We start from the raw sequence: 21304 nt of genomic DNA on the forward strand, positions 1-21304 counted from the left end.
AGAAAAACAAACAGAAGAAAGAATTTGATTTGTCTTGAAGTGTTTATGTAAAACTTTTCCTGTGTCTCATTTCTTTAAGAAATATTAAATATATATGCAGACAATACCAAAGTGGCACATTTCTACTTTAAAATTTAACAAGGACTTACTTGTTTGTTTTATGACATTTCTCTGAGTTATCCAAACCTGGGGTTCATCCTATCACATCAGGACATCACTTCCATCTAAGGCTCTGCTGCTAGAGCTATAGATATCAAGCCCAGTAAGCAACACAAATCATTTAAAGAAGTGGTTCCAAGACTGTGCTTTCACTGTTAATACAATTTGAATACAATAATAGGGACATTTTACTACCATGTAATGCACCAACAGATAAAATTTGCTATCATCATTATTGTTTAAAAGAATGTTTCAACTTGGGGTGCCTGGGTGGCTCAGTCGGTTAAGTGTCTGCATTCAGCTCAGGTCATGATCCCAGGGTCCTGGGATCGAGTCTCGCATGGGGCTCCTTGCTCAGCGGGGAGCCTGCTGCTCCCTCTGCTTGTGCTTTCTCTCCCTCTGACAGATAAACAAATAAAATCTCTTTTTTTAAAAAAAGAGTGTCTCAACTACAAAAAGTATAAAAATCTCAGAATAAAGGCCAGTCCTTTAGAAAGAGCAAATTTCTCATTATGAAAAAAAAAATCATTACAATGAATTTGTCTTTATCTCTTTCTTCTCATCTCTGAATGGTTTTTCAAACTCTATTTAGGACCACTCTCCTGTGGACTTGGCAAATCCAGCTTTTTTTTTTTTTTTTTTTTTTTTAGATTTTATTTATTTGAAAGAAAGAGAGAGAGCACATGGGAGAAACAGACTCCCCATTGAGCAAGGAGCCCAACACAGGCCAATCCCAGGAACTCAACATCATGACCTGAGCCAAAGGCAGACGCTTAACCAACTGAGCCACCCAAGCACCCCGTAAATCAGGTTCTTAAGTGTCAGTAAGTATCATGGCTTCAAACCCCAGAAGTATTATTAATGTCTTTCTTTTCTTATTTGGTTTCATTTGCCTCCATGTTTGCTAGAGCAAGTCCCCATTCTCCAAACTTGGTAGTCCCTAAAGACATAGGTGCCCACAGTACTATGCAAATAGCTAGTACTATTTACACATTCTGGGACTATAAGGGTCCAATAATAAGTTGCAACATTTACTGACAACAAAGGAAGAACCAAACTCTCCACTTTAGATCTGTGGAGCTTTTAATACGCACAAATGACATAAACACATAATAAGTTTTTACTGCAAGGTAAGTAAATACAAGGTTTCTGGATCAGAGATCATTTATAATAACCACACAAGTTGTCCATACCCCTTTCTCTTTCTTGAGAGGGAAAATGGTCCCTTTCTGTACAGAGGCAGTCTCTATGACAGGAGAGGAAACCAGAGATTATGAGTTCTGCAGTTTACATAGAAACTGCAGCACAGCAGTCCCTTCTTCCCTCCAGAGGGAGGAAAAGACATTAATTTTCTAACATAGACGGATCCTCTCTTGGAGAAGGGAAGGTCCCTAGGTAACTGCAACCCTTTGGAATGTAAATAAAAGGCTCCAGGGGAGATAGGTCTGTAAATCTCTCTGGAGGTCTCCAACTTCCAAGGCATGTTTACCAATCAAACATCTTTTTATCCTGGTTGCCAGTAATTTTTGTTTAGAAAGCCTTAATTGTGCATAAACATGAAAATATTAGTTGTTTCTCAACAATAGATACATGACAGTTATATTTTATTTTATGTCTATTATACTTCTATCATTTCTGAATCCCCTTGGGTTCTTTTTCTACTAACAGCAAAACTGTTCAGAGTTGGTCTCTCTCTACTGAGCCTCTATGTTTCTATGCTTCTCTAAGTTAATAAAGCTTATTCAGAGTATTAGTGTTATTTTAAAATTTGGACCATGTTAGAAAACCCAACTCTCTCATCATGGCTCTTGTTCTACTCTAGCAAAACATAAAGCACTTTTGTCTCTCAGTCATTCAACTTTCTTTACACATTTCTGCAGATAAGAATTTAACTGGGCATGGAACAATCTTTTCTCAATCTACTTATAAACAATGTTCTTTTAAAAGACATCATCTGATAAAGGGTTAATATCCAAAATATACAAGGAACTGATGTAACCCGTCACCAAAAAAACCCCACACAAATAATCCTATTAAAAATGGGCAAAAGACTTGAACTGTCATTATTCCAAAGAAGACACAGATGCTCAACATCACTTATCATCAGGGAAATGCACATTGAAACCCCAACGAGATACCACCTCATACCTCCCAGACAGGCTATTATCAAAAAGGCAAAAAATAACAAGTGTTGGCCAAAATGTAGAAAAAAGGGGACCCTTGTACACTGTTCGTAGGAATATAAACTGGTGCAGCCACTACGGAAAACAGTAGGGGTCTAAAATAAATAAATAAATAAAACTACCATATGTTCAGCAATTCCACTTCTGTGTATTTATCTGAAGAAAATAAAAACACCATTTTGAAGAGATCTACGCACCCCTATGTTTATTGCAGCATTATTTACAACAGTTAATATATGGAAGCAACCTAATCATCCATCGATAGGTGAATGGATAAGAAATGGGTGTGCGTGTGTGTGTGTGTGTGTCTGTGTGTGTGTATAATGAAATGTTACTCAGCCATAAAAAAGAATGAAACCTTGCCATTTATGACAACATGAACAGACCTAGAGGGTTTTATGGTAGGTGAAATAAATCAGACAAGGAAAGACAAATGCCATCCGATTTCACTCAGGCGTAGAAACAACCACATGTGAACAAACAAAACAAAAGAAAAACAGACTCATAGATACTGGAAACAAAGTGTTGGTTACCAAAGGCAGGAAGGGTTGGAGGCAGACAGAACAGGTGAAAGGGATTAAGAGGTACAAACTTCTAGTTATAAAATAAATAAGTCACAAGGATGTAATGCACAGTATAGGGAATATAGTCAATAATATTGTAATAACTTTGTATGGTGACAGATGATAACTAGACTTATCGTGGGGATTATTTTGTAACATACAAAAACATCAAATTACTTTGATATACACCTGCAACTTATAAGATATTGTATGTCAACTATACTTCAATAAAAAAAGCACCATCAGCTAAAAGTGTTCAAGCAGGAATATATAACTGAAGGTACTGTCCTTCATCACCATTGTATTTTTTTCCAATGGTTTTTAAAAGTGATTTTTACAAATTAAGATGGTCAACAGGAAGTGAAAACACATTCAAATTAACTTGTAGCAGAAACTGAAATTAAAACTTTAGTGAAATCTCAGTTTCACTCATGAAATTATAGTTTATCTTTCTTTGTTTCTTTTTATTAATGGTCATTACCAACACTAGTATTTTGCTATAACAGAACACTCCTATATGTTGTAAATACAGTATCTAAAATACTGGTGAAAAATATTTCTTTTTTTATGAAATTGTTTGCCTTTTTAATTTGATCTTGATTTTTTATGGACAAAAATTTTTTGTAGTCCAGACAATATATACTTTCCCTTTGTGATTTTCTGAATTATTTTATTTATAAATTATTTTCTTATTACACAAATAGGTGCTTATCAGATACAAAACTAAACTATAAAAAACACCTTATAATAACTTATATGGTATGTCCCTATAATTATTCTTTTTCAAAATTCGCTAGTCTAATCTTGCCTATTTAGATATATTTTGGGAAGCTCTGAAGAATATTTCATAGGTATTTTGACTGGAATCTCCATAACACTATAAATTTTAAAAGAAGTATACATTCAAATACTAAATCATCACATTCTGGAATATAACAAACAACAAAGGGGCTTATTACATGTCAGGCACTGTGCTATGCTAAGTACTTTGAATGTTTTATATCACTTAATCTTTATAACGACAACTGAGATAAGTCTTATTATCATACTTATTTTTAGGTAAGGAAGGTCAAATAATCTCAATGTTTCAAGTCAAGAGTCAAAGATAAGTTTTATTTCAAGCTTGGCTAATAGAGAAAAAAAATGCTGAACTTGATACAGGGAGACAAAAGTTTAAGAAAAGTTTTCTTATTCTAGGATATAATATAATTCAGTGCCAATGATCTTTTAGTGGCGGTAACAGATGAGTCTAAGTGCAGATGCTCAGCATGCAGTTGCCCGTGCAGACTTACGCTCAGAGAAGATGATGGCATTGTTAAAGATGTAGGTTTGGGAGTCACCGACTCAGACCTGATCACTGAAGCGGGTAATTTCTTCAAGGGACAGTGACTAAAGAGAGTCTAGACAAAGAAGAGCAGAAAGCCCATGCCTCAATCTTAAAACACTCCTAAATTTAAAAAGCCAAAGAAGGAATCAAGCTCCAAAAATGTAGGTTGGTCATGGGGAGATGAGCCTAGGCAGAAATAGAAGAAAAGGGCCGCAAGAAAGGGTAAGAGATCAGAGGGATTCAATGCTGGAGAAGGTAAATATTCAGAGGATTTAATTTTATTCGTAGATTATTGGTAGCCTTTGGTATGATTTTTATATGGAAAGTATAGGAGTTACTGTCTGTTGAGGAAAACAAGCTTTCACTACTGTTGATGGGAGTTTATTGTGAACAGAAGGAAAAACAGAATCACGTGTACACTAGGCGAAAGTACTTCAAAGAAATTAAGGAAACTGAAAGCTCTAGGGGAAATGACTGGTTCTCATAGAAAGAAGGCATGCATGATATTAAAACTATGTCTCTTCAAGTATTTGATCTTAACTCTTTCACTCTCCTGTAGAAACTGATACAAGATTTGCATATTATATCATATCCCTGTCATTAAATCCTCTGTCATTTTTTTAAGAATACAATAACATAGAGTTAGTGGCATGTTATAAGACTTAAATTCTGCCATTTAAGGGATGCATAATCTTGAACACTTTAGAAAATCCCTAACCGAAGTTCATAGGAATGGAATGTATCGATTCCTTGTAATTGCAACTGCTTTGTATGGATGATCAGTTTCCTAGGCTCTAGGACTATGATAAATTACTTTCTTCAGACTAGGGTACCTTGCCCATTCTCAATTCAGAAGCTAATCTTTTTCACAGACAAGGAGTCTTTATAGGTTTGTGTGCAATTTGTAGCAAAGACCACATATCACCACCTCAGCAATAAGGGAAGGTTGCAAACAACGGAGCTACTAGACAATACTAAATAAAACACAATAAACGGTGTTCAGGGCTGGATAACTACTAATTTCTCTAGAACTTTTCCAGGTTTTACTCTTCTTTCAGCTACTGACACCGTATAAAAACACAGCTGACCATATTAAGAATTTAGGTTGTAAGACTGAATTTATTGTAAAAAAAAAAAAACACAATGATGGCCATTTATTTTTAATATTTAAAGAAGTTCTTGATTGAACTTCTGATAAATGGTATAGGAAATATCACATGCTTCCTAAAAAAAATGGTCTTTGCCGGCACTGGAGGAGATAATGCTAAGTGAAATAAGTCAAGCAGAGAAAGACAACTATCATATGATTTCTCTCATCTATGGAACATAAGAACTAGGATGATCGGTAGGGGAAGAAAGGGATAAAGAAAGGGGGGGTAATCAGAAGGGGAATGAAACATGAGAGACTATGGACTATGAGAAACAAACTGAGGACCTCAGAGGGGAGGGGGGTGGGGGAATGGGATAGACCGGTGATGGGTAGTAAGGAGGGCACGTATTGCATGGTGCACTGGGTGTTATACGCAACTAATGAATCATCGAGCCTTACATCGGAAACCGGGGATGTACTGTATGGTGACTAACATAATATAATAAAAAAACATAAAAAAAAATGGTCTTTGCCATCTCGGTTAGTTATTGTGATGAGAAGTTTATGAAATGGCAACCAATCATTCCCATCTCCTAGCGTTTCTGCCCTTTATAATCCTCTCCATTTTTTTGTGGACTGGACCTAGTGACCTGCTTCTAAAGTAAAAGTTAAGGAGTGTCACTTCTGAAATAAAGCCACACACAAAAAAAATGTAATCCCAATCTTGCTTGCAATTCCTACCTCTTTGGCTTTTCCAGTTTTTGATTTAATAAAGCAAACTGCCATATTGTGAGCTTGATGGACAGAAATTTGAGAATGGCATTTGGCCAAATATCAGCAAGGAATGGAAACCAACAGACTAAGAGGCCTTGAGAAACTAAATCCTGCTGATAACCTCATGACTGAGCTTAGAATCAGATCCTTGGATCTCTCCCTAATTGAGCCTTTGGATAAGACTGAAGCTTCAACCAACACCTTGACTAGCAGCTTTGTTGAGTGACCCTGAAGCAGAGCACTCAGCTGAGTCATGCTTGGGTTTCTGACAGAAACGGTGAAGTAATAAATAATAAGTAAATAAATAATGCCATTAACATTTCAGCTAATATAAGAAATATGTTTATTTAATTCTTGGTTTGTTAGAATACTATCACTTTTTAAAAATGAAGCCCATCTCCAAAGAAGCCACTTTCAACAAGAACAGCAAGAAACCCACAAAAATTACTTTAGTAAATCTCCCCTGAATGATCCAAAAGCCATTCTTTTTGGCCATTTTTCAAATTTCAGTGAATAAGCTATACTTGACAGAACTTTTCCCCTCTATGAATTCCCATCGTGTTAACAACACAAGGAAATTTATCAAATTTGTTAGAAGTTACTTAATAGAAAATTTTCAAATACAAAATGGCTGGATTTTTGTCTGCATTGTGTGACCTTGAGAGAATCAGTTTTTTCAATATCAATCATTAATTTTAATATCAATCAACTGTACAAACTGAATCTCCTGGGTCTTTGCTGTCTGACATACCCACCACTAGCTACATGTGGGTATTAGCATATAAGTTTAAATGAATACAAATCAAATAAAATTTTAAATCTTAGTTTCTCAGTCACTGTAGACAAATTTCAAGCGCTAGGTAGTTACATGTCATGAGGCTTTGTTATAGTGGACAGTGAAATATAACATTTCCATCATCACAGGAAGTTGTATTTGGCAGTTTCTTAAAGTTTCTTAAATTTCATTTTAAAATATTACAGAGAACAAACTGGTAGTAGCCAGATGGGAGATGGGTGGGAGGATGGGTGAAACAGATAAAGAGGATTAAGGATACACTTATCTTGATGAGCACTGAGAAATGTACAGAATTTCTAAATCATTGTACTGTATATCTCAAACTAAGATAACACTGTGTATTGATCATACTTGAATAAAAATAAAATATGTAATACTTAACACTGAATTTGCAACTGCTAAAGAACTAGATTAAATATCCTACATATAATGATGAGTATTTATTAAATGACTGTTTATACATGGCATATGGAGTGGAAACTATATATATTTTTTATTCCTAAATATAAGTCCTGTTCACCTGGCCATGTTAAATCATTTTTAATATTCAGTGTTAAATATTTTAAAATTTAATAATTTAAAAAATTTAGAAGTTAGCTATTAGTATATTACAAAAATTAACAATTATCATTGTCAAAGTTCTCTGCTTTGAGAAGAAATTATTTCAAATATGCAGGTCAAAATTAGCTACATTGACTGAAGTAGTTCCTTTGAGTAATTTGTTATCATTTACACATAATTTGAATTTGTAAACTTAGCTTTGCCATTTGGGTAGAGTGTTCAAATTTTTTACTATAATTACAAGTGGACTGGAGCATTTTTTTTTACTCAAGTAAGTTAGTACTTTTTCTGTAAGATGAATTTTTCATTCATCCAAAAATTTCCTTTTCAGTACCCATTATACCAATACCTGAGATTTAAGTAATATCACAACCAATTTAATTATCTTAAGCATTTGATATGCAAGTAGTACATCTATAAACATAGACAGATGTGATGGTATTAGAATTTAAAAGGTCAGTTGAACTCTCAGCAAACTACAAATAGATGGGAACTTACTCAACTTTGATAATGAATATCTACAAAAACCTACAGCTAACATTACACTTGATGGTAAGAAACAAGAAACTTTTTTACTAGGATCAGGAACAAGTCAAGGATTTCCTCCTCTCACTATTTCTTTTCAACATCTTCCTGGAAATGGTAGCTAATGCAAGAAAAGGATATAAAAATTATACAGATTGAAAGGAATAAATTAAACTCACCTTGTTTGTAGATTATGTGATCATCTATGTAGAAAGTCTAAAAGAACAGACAAAACATTCTTGGAATTAAAAGTGATTGAATTAAGGTAGTAAGATAAAAAGTTAATATACAAAATTCAGTCATATTTCTATATACCATCAATAAGTAAAATTTTAGATAAAAATACAATACCACTTACATTAGCACCCAAAAAGAAAAGAAAAGAAAAACTTAGATATAAAGCTAACAAAATGTGTACAAGATCTATAGAGGGAAACTACAAAACTCTAATGAAAGAAATAAAAGAACTAAGTAAATGGGAATATACTCCCTGGTCATGGGTAGGATGACTAAGTATTTAGTAATATTTATTCTCAAGTTGCCAGTTCTCTTCCCAACTTGATCTAAAGATTCAATGCAGTCTCAATCAAAATACTAAAAAGTTATTTTGTGGATTTTGACAAACTAATTCCAAAGTTTACATGAAGAATCAAAAGCCTCAATAGCTCACACAATACTGAAGGAGAACAATACAGTTGGAGGACTGTTCTACTCTATCTGACTTTAAGAATTAGTATAAAGCTACTTGTAATGAGCACCAGGTGTTGTATGTATGTGATGAATCACTAAATTCTACATCTGAAACTAATACTACACTGTATGTTAACTAATGAATTTAAATAAAAACTTGGGGGAAAAAAGAATCAGTATAAAGCTATAATAATCAAGACAGTGTGGTATTGGCAAAACAGTAGGCAAATAGATCTATGGAACAGAATAGAGAGTCTAGAAATAGAACCACATAAATATAGTCAACTGATGTTTGACAAAGGAGCGAAGAAAATACAATGGAATAATGACAGTCTTTTCAACAAATGGTGCTGGAATAACTGGACAACCATATGCAAAAAAAAAAAAAAAATGTGGGGCGCCTGGGTGGCACAGCGGTTAGGCATCTGCCTTCGGCTCAGGGTGTGATCTCGGCGTTATGGGATCGAGCCCCACATCAGGCTTCTCTGCTATGAGCCTGCTTCTTCCTCTCCCACTCCCCCTGCTTGTGTTCCCTCTCTCGATGGCTGTCTCTATCTCTGTCAAATAAATAAATAAAATCTTTAAAAAAAAAATGTAGACATAGATCTTACACCTTCCACAAAAATTAACTGAAAATGAATCATACCTAAGGGTAAAACACAAAACCACTAAACTCCTAGAAGTTATCATGGGAGAAAACCTAGATGAACTTGGGTACAGCAATGATGTTTTAGATACAATATCTAAGGCACAGTCGATAAAGAAACAGTGGATAGAGGCGCCTGGGTGGCTCAGTTGTTAAGCGTCTGCCTTCGGCTCAGGGCGTGATCCGGTGTTCTGGGATCAAGCCCCATGTCAGGCTTCTCCTCTGGGAGCCTGCTTCTTCCTCTCCCACTCCCCCTGCTTGTGTTCCCTCTCTCACTGGCTGTCTCTGTCAAATAAATAAATAAAATCTTAAAAAAAAAAAAAAAAGAAACAGTGGATAATCTGTACTTAATTAAAATGAAAAACTTCTTTTTTAAAAAAAATATTTTATTTATTTATTTGACAGAGAGAGAGAGACAGCCAGCGAGAGAGGGAACACAAGTGGGGGGACTGGGAGAGGAAGAAGCAGGCTTCCAGCGGAGGAGCCTGATGTGGGGCTCGATCCCATAACTCTGGGGTCACACCCTGAGCCGAAGGCAGGTGCTTAACGACTGAGCCACCCAGGTGCCCCTAAAATGAAAAACTTCTGCTCTGTGGAAGATAATATTAAGAGAAATAGAAAACAAGCCACAGACTAGGAGAAAATATTTGCAAAAGACATATCTGGTAAAGGACTACATATATTACTCAAAATATAAAAAAGAACTATTTTTTATAAATACAAATAAAAATTTAAATTTTTAAATAATATAAATAAACTTTATAAATATACATAAAATAATGAGGAATAAATTTAAACAAGAAGGTGAAATATCTGTACTGAAAACTATAAGATACTAATGAATGAAATTAAAGAGGATACAAGAGGATAAATGGAAAGATATTCTGTGTTGATAGGGTGGAAAAATTAATATTTTTTAAAAATGTCCAGGCTACACAAAGTGATCTAAAATTCAATACAAACCTTATCAAAATTCCAACAGCATTTTTCACAGAAATAGAACAAATGATTCTAAAATTTGTATGGAACCACAAAAGACCCTGAATAGCCAATACACTTGATAAAGAAACGCGAAGTTGGAGGAGGCACAGTTCCTGATTTCAAGTTATATTACAAAGCTATACCACCAAAACAGTATGGAATTGGCATAAAAAGAGACCCAGAGATTAAAAGAACAGAATAGACAGCCCAGAAAAAAAACCCATGCATATGTGGTCAATTAATTTTCAACAAGGGATCCAATAACATATAATGGGGAAAAGACAGTCTATTCAATAAATAGTGTTGAGCAAACAGGATAGCCACATACAAAAGAATAAAAGTGGACTCTTCTTTTGTACCATATACAAAAATTAACTCAAAATGAAAAAGGACTTGAATGTAAGACCTGAAACTGTAAAACTCCCAAAAGAAAAGATAGGGGATAAGCTCCTTGACACCGGTCTTAGCAACAATTTTTTTTTTTTTTGATATGACACCAAAAGCAAAGACAACAAAAACAAAAATAAAAATAAATTAGTAGGACAGCATCAAACTAAAAAGTTTCTGTACAGTAAAGGAAACCATGAACAAAATGAAAAGAAGACCTGGTGTGGGAGAAAGTATTTGTAAGCCACATATTTGATAAAGGGTTAATATCCAAGGGTTAATATACAAGAAATTCATACATGTCAATAGCACAAACAAACAACCCAAATTAAAAATGGGCAAAGGACCTGAATAGACATTTTTCCAAAGAAGACATACAAATGGCCAACAGGCACATGAAAAGGTGTTCAACATTACTAATCATCAAGGAAATAAAATCAAAGCCACAATAAAATATCACCTCACACTTGTTAGCATGGCTATTCTCAAAAACACAAGGATAACAAATGCTAGCAAAGATGTGGGGAAAAGGGAACCCTTGTACACTGTTGCTGGGAATGTAAACTGGTACAGCCACTCACTATGGAAAACAGAATGGAAATTCCTCAAGAAATTAAAAATAGAATTATCATATGATCCAGCAATCCTACTTCTGTATATGTATTCAAAAAGGGGAAATACAGAAAGGTTGGTAAAAGGGTACAAACTTTCATTTATAAGATGAGTAAGTTCTAAAGATGGAATACACAATATGGTGATTATAGTCTTTAATATTATATTTGTAATTTGCTATGAGAGTAAAACTTAAATGTTCTCTATGTAAAAAACAAAAAGCAGAAAGGTAAATGTGTGACCTGATGGATATGTTAATTTGATGGTAAGAATCCATTCACAATGCATATGTATATCAAATCATCAGGTTGTACACATTAAATATATTACACTTTTATTTGTCAATTATACCTCAATAAAGCTGAAAAAAAAAAAGATGTGAACTATCAAGCCACAAAAAGACATGGAGGAACTGTAAATACATGTTACTAAGTGAAAGCAACCAATCTGAAAAGGCCACATACTCTATGATTCCAACTACACGACATTACAGAAAAGGCAAAACTGTGGAGACATTAAAATGATCAATCGTGGTTAGGAGTTAGGGTGGTGGGGAAAGATAAACAGATGAAGTACAGAAGATATTTAGTGAAGTGAAAATATTCTGTGTAATAATTAATGATGGATACATGTTGTTATACACTTGTCTGGACCCACAGACTGTACAATACCAAGAGTAAACCCTTATGTAAACCGTGGGCTTTGTGTGATTATGATGTGCCAACAGAGTTTTATCAATTGTAACAAATGTTTCACTCTGCTGGGGGATGCTGGCACTGGGGGAAGTTATGCATGTGTGTGGGTTGGGGGGTACATGGGAAATCTCTATGCCTTCTTCTCAATTTTGCTGTGATCCTAAAACTTCTCTAAAAAAATAAAGTCATTAAAAACAAAAGAACTCACATTCTGACTTTTTGAATGGTCATGCTTGCTTATGTCATTAGGGAAAAAATAAGCACTTGGCTTTAATGCATTTCTACAAAATAAAATCACTTTAATCACTTTTTTTAAATTGCATTATCCAGCCTCTTTTCTCCATTTTTACTACTACAATCCATCCCACACTACCATCAGTTTTTGCATGGATTAAAGCAATAACCTAGTAACTGATCCAACCACACCTCTTTTCCAAAATATGACCAAAGGACTTTTTTCAAAATGCATTTCTGATTGTGTCCAAACTTATTTAAAACTCTTTTAAGGCCTCCTATTGTTCCTCAAATAAAACAAACATTTTAACATGGCTAGAAGACCTTGAATGGTTAGGTCTTTTTTCCCATCTTTTAGCCGTATCTCATATCACTTTTAACTCTCTTTCTTTTAGCCCCATCTGCAATGGCCATCTTCTAGACGTTCATGCTTTACCGTGCTCCCTCCTAAAGTAAGGCATTCCCTTTTCACATGCTTCTTTCTGTACTTAATAATGCTGTTCTCTTTCCCTCTTCACCTAGTTTACTCTTACTCATCCTACAGATTTTGCCACAAGTACCACTTCTTCAGGGAAACTCTCCCTGAACCCACCAACCAGGGTAAATGCTCCTGGTTTTAATTTTATAGAACTATAATCCTCTCCCTTAGGACCATATACCTTTCTTCCTAAGGTTCGTGACATGTAAGATTTTGCATTTGACTCTGTGCTATTTGATTAGTGTCTTTCTGTTCCAACAGGTTGTAACTCTATGAAAAACAGAGTCCTTTTCTCTTTTTCCTTATTACTATTCCTCAGGATTTGAGACACAGTAAGTTTTAAATGAATGAATGAAAAGAAATGGATGAGTAATTAAATGAGTGAAATAAAGTTTTTTAATAAACAATTTAAAAAATTGCATATAGAGGAGAGGGAAAGTATTTGGAGTTATCAGGAGAGGCCTTTGGAAGGTAAACTTAAACAAACTAAAAACTTTCAAGAACAAGTGAAGATTAAAAAGGGAAACTGCAGCAAAAAGGGAGAAGAAAGCTCCAAGAAAAAGAATTTGTGGGTGCTAAGGTATTCAGGGAGAAAAGGAGTTGATGTGTTCAAGGAACTGAAAAAAGACCAGTATTCCTGGAATGGAAGAATAGGAAAAATGGTATATGGCAAAGATAAAAGATAAGTGGGGCCAAATCACGTAGGCACACACTAGTACTTTCACCTTTTTATTAGTAACTATGTATTTAAAGGAATTCTGAATTATTCATGTTTTTTTATTTACAGATTAAACTGACTGGTTAAGAAAACGCTGAGTCTATATAAAAAGTCTTTACAAGAGTCTATATAAAGATTCTTATTCTAAAACAATGGTTATACTTCAATAAAAGATGCATTCAAGAATGTTTGTAATAACACTGCTTGAACAGGAAAGTCGTAGAAATTACCCATGCTCATCCTCAAAGAAGTAGATGAATAAACCAAGGTATGTTCACATAGTGAAATACCGTGCAGCAGCCAAAACTAAGTACCATGACAAGTATATAAAAAGAATCCAAAAGGATATTACATACAGTATGATACAATTTGTATAAAGTTAAAACAAAAATTCTAAAATACACACTTTAGAAATACACATGCATGTAATATTACATGTAATATATACATGTAAAAAGCAAAATTAAGGGAATTATGAACAAAGGATTCAGACTACTGTTACCTGGGGTAAGAAGAATGCAGGAGGACATAGGGAGAGATACAATTACATGTACATTATTTTCAGAGTTGCAGTTCTTTCTTTGTATGAAGGGTTTGTAGATAGGTATTACATAAAATTAATTACTAAAGAACTAACTGAACAAACAAAAGTAAGCCATGCACTTACCAATGGTGACTATATGCTTGAATCAGGATTATTATTAATCTATAATTCAGCTCTGGACACTGGAGGTTAAAAAAATGTAGGTGTAAGATCTGGTTTGGTTATTTAGATAGGCATTAAAGGCCTGCACCTATGCTTTAATATCATATCCAAAAAAGAGGAAAGTGATGGAGGTGGGGGATGGTACATCTAAAAATGTTGTAAAGATATTTAGGTCATATATTCATTTGATTATTACTTTACAAAATAAAAAGGCACTGGGAACACTTAGACAAGTTAATCCTTTATTTATTTTCTATAAGATTTCCTATGCAACCAAATCTTGGTATAGGCTCTGCCCCTCAGCTCAGACCTCAAACCCTGATTAAATCACTCACTTCCTGTGAGAGCTTAGATAGGTCTCTGACATACCCCACACCTCTCCTCTGATGTTCTTATGCATACTTTTCTCTAGAGTCAGTTCACGTTCTGAGCCAATTAAAACAGATTAGAAGTTTTATGAATTTAAATTATTTTCATTAAAATGCATCATCCTATAACATAATAACTATAAAACCTAGCTTCTACTCTAATATATACTCCCAAAGCAATCGTTTGCAGGGAAAATTATAGGCATTCTTATCATTTTCTACCAAAAATATATACCTAGAAATAAATACATTGCAACTGGTCTCTCATTATGGAACATTATCAAAAATCATCTTACAATGCCAGTCTTATTATAATTCACATTTCTAAAAAAATTACCTCAAGTCTCTTAGTCGTAATTTTTATCATAGCTACCAAATATACTGTAACATGTGACATAGTTTTACTCAAAACTGATTCCTTAATTTTCACTAATTTATTTTCTTCATTAAGGTATAAAATTGAAATAACAGAATTCTAAAAAAAAAAAAAAGAAAGAAAAAACAGAATTCTGGTGTGGAGCAATGAATACTTTAAAAAGTTAAAATGTTAAATCTCATCTCCCAATCAGTATTAGATGTAATTTTGGATATTACATTTCAACGCTGAAATAAATATGTATCTTTTTTCCTCATATGAGAAGCTAAATAAAGTTTGTTAAATTATTAAACACAATTATTAAATACAAATGGTCCATGACATGATGGTTCTAACCATGAACTTAATATGGTTTTCTTAGAAGTATTTATGCTTAAATCACTACACATTTTACTTGATGGGTTACACATGGATAATGACCAAAAATAACCTGCAGTTTTTACTACAATAGAAAGGATCATACATAACATTACTGAGCTGAGAATACGGAGTGTAGTGGGTAAGTATCGATGTTAGTTATATCAATATGTCGATGGTGACCTTCTTTTCACGAACTAGCTTTAAAAATACTTGGCACTTTTCCAGACATTGTGCTAGTAAGCACTTTACATTATTTCTCTCTCAAGCCTTAGAACACTTCTTTAAGGTTGGTATCATTACTAAATTTATCAATGAAGAAATGAAGATTTACCAAGGTTAAGTAACTTGCCCAAACTCATGTAGATTATAAGCTGCCACTTGAAATCAAAATGAAGTCTGTTTCACTGCAGAGCCTGAGCTCTTAACCATTACACTCCATGGTGTGTGTGTGTGTGTGTGTGTGTGTGTGTGTGTGTGTGTGTGTGTTTTAATACGGTATATTTTTTGAAAGCAGCACTTTCATAGCTATTTCACTGCTGTGCTATTAAACTGAAAAGCCTAAAAATCTGCATATCCAAAGGACATGAAGCCCATTTCTCAAACATTTTTGAGGGATCAATTTGACCTAAATTATTTTATTTCCTCTAGTTTTGTAACTATGGATTAGTCTTACGGCTTTTCCCTCCCATGCTTCAGTGAAGACCTACTACCGTGGCACTGTGGTGTTCTTATCCTGTTGGAGTCCGCAGTGTCTGTAGTCAGATATATGTCAGTCTAGATATGTACGGCAGCTCTCTGGGTGGCTGCTGGACCTATTCCAAATGGAAACCCACTGAAGAGTATGTGATCATTCAATTTAAGCTTGTCTTCCCAAATAAACATGTCTGTGGACATGGAAAGTCCTCATTATGCAAAATCTTAAATTGAGCACGACACATTCCTTCTATAAAAAAAATTCCTTGCTCAGAATCATATAGTATCACTGGCTGCACTGACTGCTCGAAGCATCACTTTGACTATTTTGTGAGTCCTGGAGCAAATCATTCAAACTTTCTGAGAGCCACCACAAAAATAAAGAGCCCAAAAGTAATAAGAATAACTTACTATACATATTTATATGTCTAAAATATTATTTTACCTTAAAATGGAATTATTACAACATGTAATCTTGGTCTCTTTTACAAATGTATACTCTCAAAATATTTGTCATTTGTACAACTAAAATCAAGCTTGATTGTGTTATATTTTTTGAATAAGCAATCTTATTGCTAATAAAAATATGGACAGTTAACCTTAAAGAACAATAAATGCTAGAAACATAAAAACTACTTGGTTCGTATAAACTAGTTTCAGAATATCAATTCTTGACTTATGCTTTGTAGAATGTTTCCCATCTTTGCAAGTGTTATAATCAATTAAGTGTGATTTCCTAACACAATGATCCTGCCTTAATTCTCAAAAAATTACAATATTGAAAGGGCCTTTCATTCTAGATCTTAAAATGCAGTTGTCCCAGACTGTAGGGTTTGATAAGACAATCTTCACAGGGACTTCACTCACAGTATCAGACACATGCCCATATATGTATATTTGAATCTTAGAGGTCTTGCCAGCCCCACTACATTTACTTTTAAAATGCTTCAGGCTGGTGCTGATATGAAGTATTTGCACATGAATCCAAAGAAGCTGTATTGCATACCGAAAAGAGTTATCCAGATCCTTAAAAGAAAGTACTAAAGACATATAAAGACAATGACTTTGGAGTTGACGGGAACTTGTCCATTTACCAGTCATCATTCTTGCCATTTGCTGTAGCCTCAGTATGATTGTTATCACTACTGAAAAGGATTATCTTTTCCAACTCCAAATAATATCATCCAGTGATATTAGGATGCTTTTAAACTCATAATCATAAATACTTCCAGGGCTTAAGTACATTAGTAACCCAGAGAACTAATCCATGATTTAATTTTACTTTGTTAAGATGCTTTCCCTCTACATTTTTTTCCCTGAGTCTAATCAGTGAGATAAATGCTACATCTCTACAAAACATTCCCCTTACGGCTGTGATCTCTTCAAATTTCAGAGCTTATTTTTTCTTGTATGTGGGAATACATATGGACCTAAGAGTGTAACTTTTTCTAAAGAAATTAATGGCATGATAGTAAGTTTAAAGTAGAATTCTGGCAGCTTTTTGCTTTGTCTCCGTGAATTGGAAGGCTGCAGCCAAATCCTGATGGCGCTGAATTCACAAAATCTGGAATCTGATTGATGCTTGGATCACAAGAATTTCGATATGACTTAATTCACTAACACCAATCAGTTTTTTATATTAGATAATCCCAACATTTATGCCATGTCAAGTCTATTTTTGGAGGTAGGGATATAAATTACCTTTAGCCAGTTAGAAAATTCTAACTAAATCATTGTTGAAACATGGATGTTTTTATGAACACATATTTGCAGAACCACAATTCTTTGCCAATTCTAATTTCCATAACTGGATCCTACTTTTTGTTATAGAACATACAATTATTATACTACAGCTTGTGGGTAATGAGCCACTCAGGGTTTTGACAGTAAAAGGGATCAGAACAGAGGATTTGCTTATATTTAGAATTTCAGATATGTTTTTCAAGCATGAAACCATGTAAATATTTGCCAGTTTTAATACAGAAGTTACAAACTGGGCTTGATTTTATTTACCATAAAATGAGGATCATCCAACACATATAAATCAACCTTCATAGGAATGATGTTGTGCTTGATATTAAGGAGAATGCAAAGAAATATTAATAATAAACCCTGTACTCACAGAGTGGAAATGGCAAGAGCAAAGCAGGTGAGCAAAAACATAAAGATAACTTCAATACCAGACATCGCATAATTTCTAATTATGTTATGTCAAAAGTAAGGACTATAGAAGTTAAGAGGAATAAAAGTTCACCGAGTTAGTGTGATCAAAGGAATCATCTTGGATGACCTGAAATTTGAGTCAGGTCTCACATGGTAAGTAGGAGAGAGGGAGTTTTAGGTGAAATAAGCATGAACAAAAAAGTAGCTGATATGAGAAAATAGAAAGTAATTAAACAGACAGAAGCGCTGGACTCATAAAAAGGAATGCTGGGGACTCAGATCTATTCTGCACGTTACCTGACCAACACCAATGAGAGTTTCAAGACTGAGATTTCTCTTCTTGTTATATGCAGGAATGTTCTACTTGTAGCTAAGGGCACTGGGTTCAATTTAAGTAAACTGATACAATGTAACAAAAGTAAATAAAGGCAAAAAAACATGCACCTTGCTCAACAATACACTTGGGTTTGGTCTGAACGTTAGCTCTAAAACAGATGCTGAAGAAACCAACAAAATCTAATACAGTGAAAGTTCCCTTGTATGAAAAGAGGACGAGTCTAGTCTACAAAGAAACAAAATTTAAGAGACATTAAACAGATATCACAATGGTCTAGGAACTGCAGACAATGAATGTAAAACACTAAGCCTTAGCAAGATTTCTTTTTCTTCTCTTGCCTGCCAGGATTAACAACAGTGCATATATTCACGTAAAATGCTGCCTTGCACTGAATTTCATATGTGTATACCTATTAGTAATGATGACAAAGCTATTTGCTAAATGATGCTTGGAATTTATCTGCATGACCTTATAATTTATATCGTTGTGATGTAAGATCATACCAAGATAGAGGGGAAATAAAGTTATTGCGGCTGAGGTGCTGAAGACAGAAAGATAATTATGCTTATGAAGCCTGCTCTGTAATTCCTCTAATGATAATTTCAAGCAAATAATTATAAATGTGATGAGATTAAATATGCCTATGAGCAGAAGGCTGTGAATATTTGGACTAAAATAGAAAAAAGGTAAAATTATCTTGGGTCAAAAATACCCATTAATAACAAGAAAAGTATTCTAGAAGCTGGGATTAAGCTTTTTTCCAAATGAAAATCCTGTTTGATATTTAGCTTTATGGGACCTCCAACATCCTCAATCATAATACGATTATATAATGCATACTGATGCCCCCATAGTGATATGAACAAAGGCTGGCTCTTTTTATAGCAGATACTCAGGGTTTTGGTTTTCTATTTTATATATAAAATATATGTGTGAGTGTTTATGCATGTATACAATAGAAAATCAAAAAGCCTGAATATTTACTATACCTACACATATATACTGTATATATTATACATTATGTATATGTGCATATACGTATATACATACATATATATTATACACACATATATGTACATATATAAAATGTACATATATAAAATCTTCAGGAAAAAATATTCAACATAATAGTTTACTGAAATTAAGTAAGAAAAAGAGCTATTTAACACATTCAAGGGTAGAACGATTTTCTACTTTATATAGGTTAGCCACTTTGTATTAGCACTTATTACATGTAGCTGTCCTATTTCAGGACTTGATTTGTACAATAGACATTCTCTGCAAAATCCCACAAAATGTATAATTACTTTTATACTACTCTCTTTGCTAAAATAAAAACCTGCAATACAAGACAATATTTGTTAGTTCAGGAATGAACTCCCTTTCATTCCAAGGTAATGATTTTTAAAAGTTACTAGAAAATGGAATTATTCAAAACGCAGAATACAGGAAGCCCATCTAGAATGATTTTAATCCAGTCATCTGTTGAAGGGCATCTCGGCTCCTTCCATGATTTAACTATTGTGGACAATGCTGCTATGAACATTGGGGTGCATATGGCCCTTCTCTTCACTACATCTGTATCTTTGGGGTAAATACCCAGTAGTACAATGGGTGGATCATAGGGCAGCTCAATTTTTAACTTTTTAAGGGACCTCCACACTGTTTTCCAAAGTGGCCATACCAACTTGCATTCCCACCAACAATGTAGGAGGGATCCCCTTTCTCCACATCCTCTCCAACATTTGTTGTTTCTTGCCTTGTCCATTTTTGCCATTCTAACTGGCATAAGGTGGTATCTCAATGTGGTTTTGATTTGAATTTCCTAATGGCTAATGATTTTGAACATTTTTTCATGTGTGTGTTAGCCATGTGTATGTCTTCATTGGAAAAGTGTCTGTTCATATCTTCTGCCCATTTTGTGATTTGATTATTTGTTTCACATGTATTGAGTTTGAGAAGTTCTTTGTAGATCTTGGATACTAATCTTTTATCTGTAGCACCTTTGCAAATACCTTTTCTCATTCCGTGGGCTGCCTCTTAGTTTTTTTGACTGTTTCCTTGGCTGTGCAGAAGCTTTTTATCTTGATGAAGTCCCACAAGTTCATTTTTTCTTTTGTTTCTCTTGCCTTTGGAGATGTGTCATGAAAAAAGTTGCTGTGACTGATGTCAAAGAGGTTACAGCCTATGTTCTCCTCTAGGATTTTTATGGATTCCTGTCTCACATCGAGGTCTTTCATCCATTTGGAGTTTATCTTTGTGTATGGTGTGAGAGAGTGGTCAAGTTTCATTCTTTTGCATGTAGCTGACCAATTTTCCCAGCATCATTTATTGAAGAGACTGTCTTTTTTCCACTGGATGTTTTCTCCTGTTTTGTCAAAGATTAGTTGCCCAAAGAGCCGAGGGTCCATTTCTGGGTTCTCTATTCTGTTCCATTGGTCTATGTGTCTGTTTTTGTGCCAGTACCATGCTGTCTTTGTGATCACAGCTTTGTAGTATAGCTTGAAATTCGGCAATGTGATGCCCCCAGCTTTGTTTTTCCTTTTCAACAGTTCCTTGGCAATCGGGGCCTTTTCAGGTTCCACACAAATTTAAGGGCTGTTCGTTCCAGTTCTTTGAAAAACATCATTGGTATTTTGATGGGGATGGCATTGAAAGTGTAGATTGCTCTGGGTAGCCTAGACATTTTAACTATGTTTATTCTTCCGATGCATGAGCATGGAAAGTTTTTCCATCTTTTTGTGTCTTCTTCAAAGAGTGATTTGTAGTTTCTAGAATATAGGTCCTTTACGTCTCTGGTTAAGTTAATTCCGAGATAACGTATGATTTTTGGTGCTATTGTAAATGGAATGGATTCCCTAATTTCTCTTTCTTCAGTCTCA

Source organism: Ursus americanus, chromosome 4 (genome assembly GCF_024610735.1).
Source record: "Ursus americanus isolate L20-20 chromosome 4, mUrsAme1.1.p, whole genome shotgun sequence".
Lineage (NCBI taxonomy): Eukaryota > Metazoa > Chordata > Mammalia > Carnivora > Ursidae > Ursus > Ursus americanus.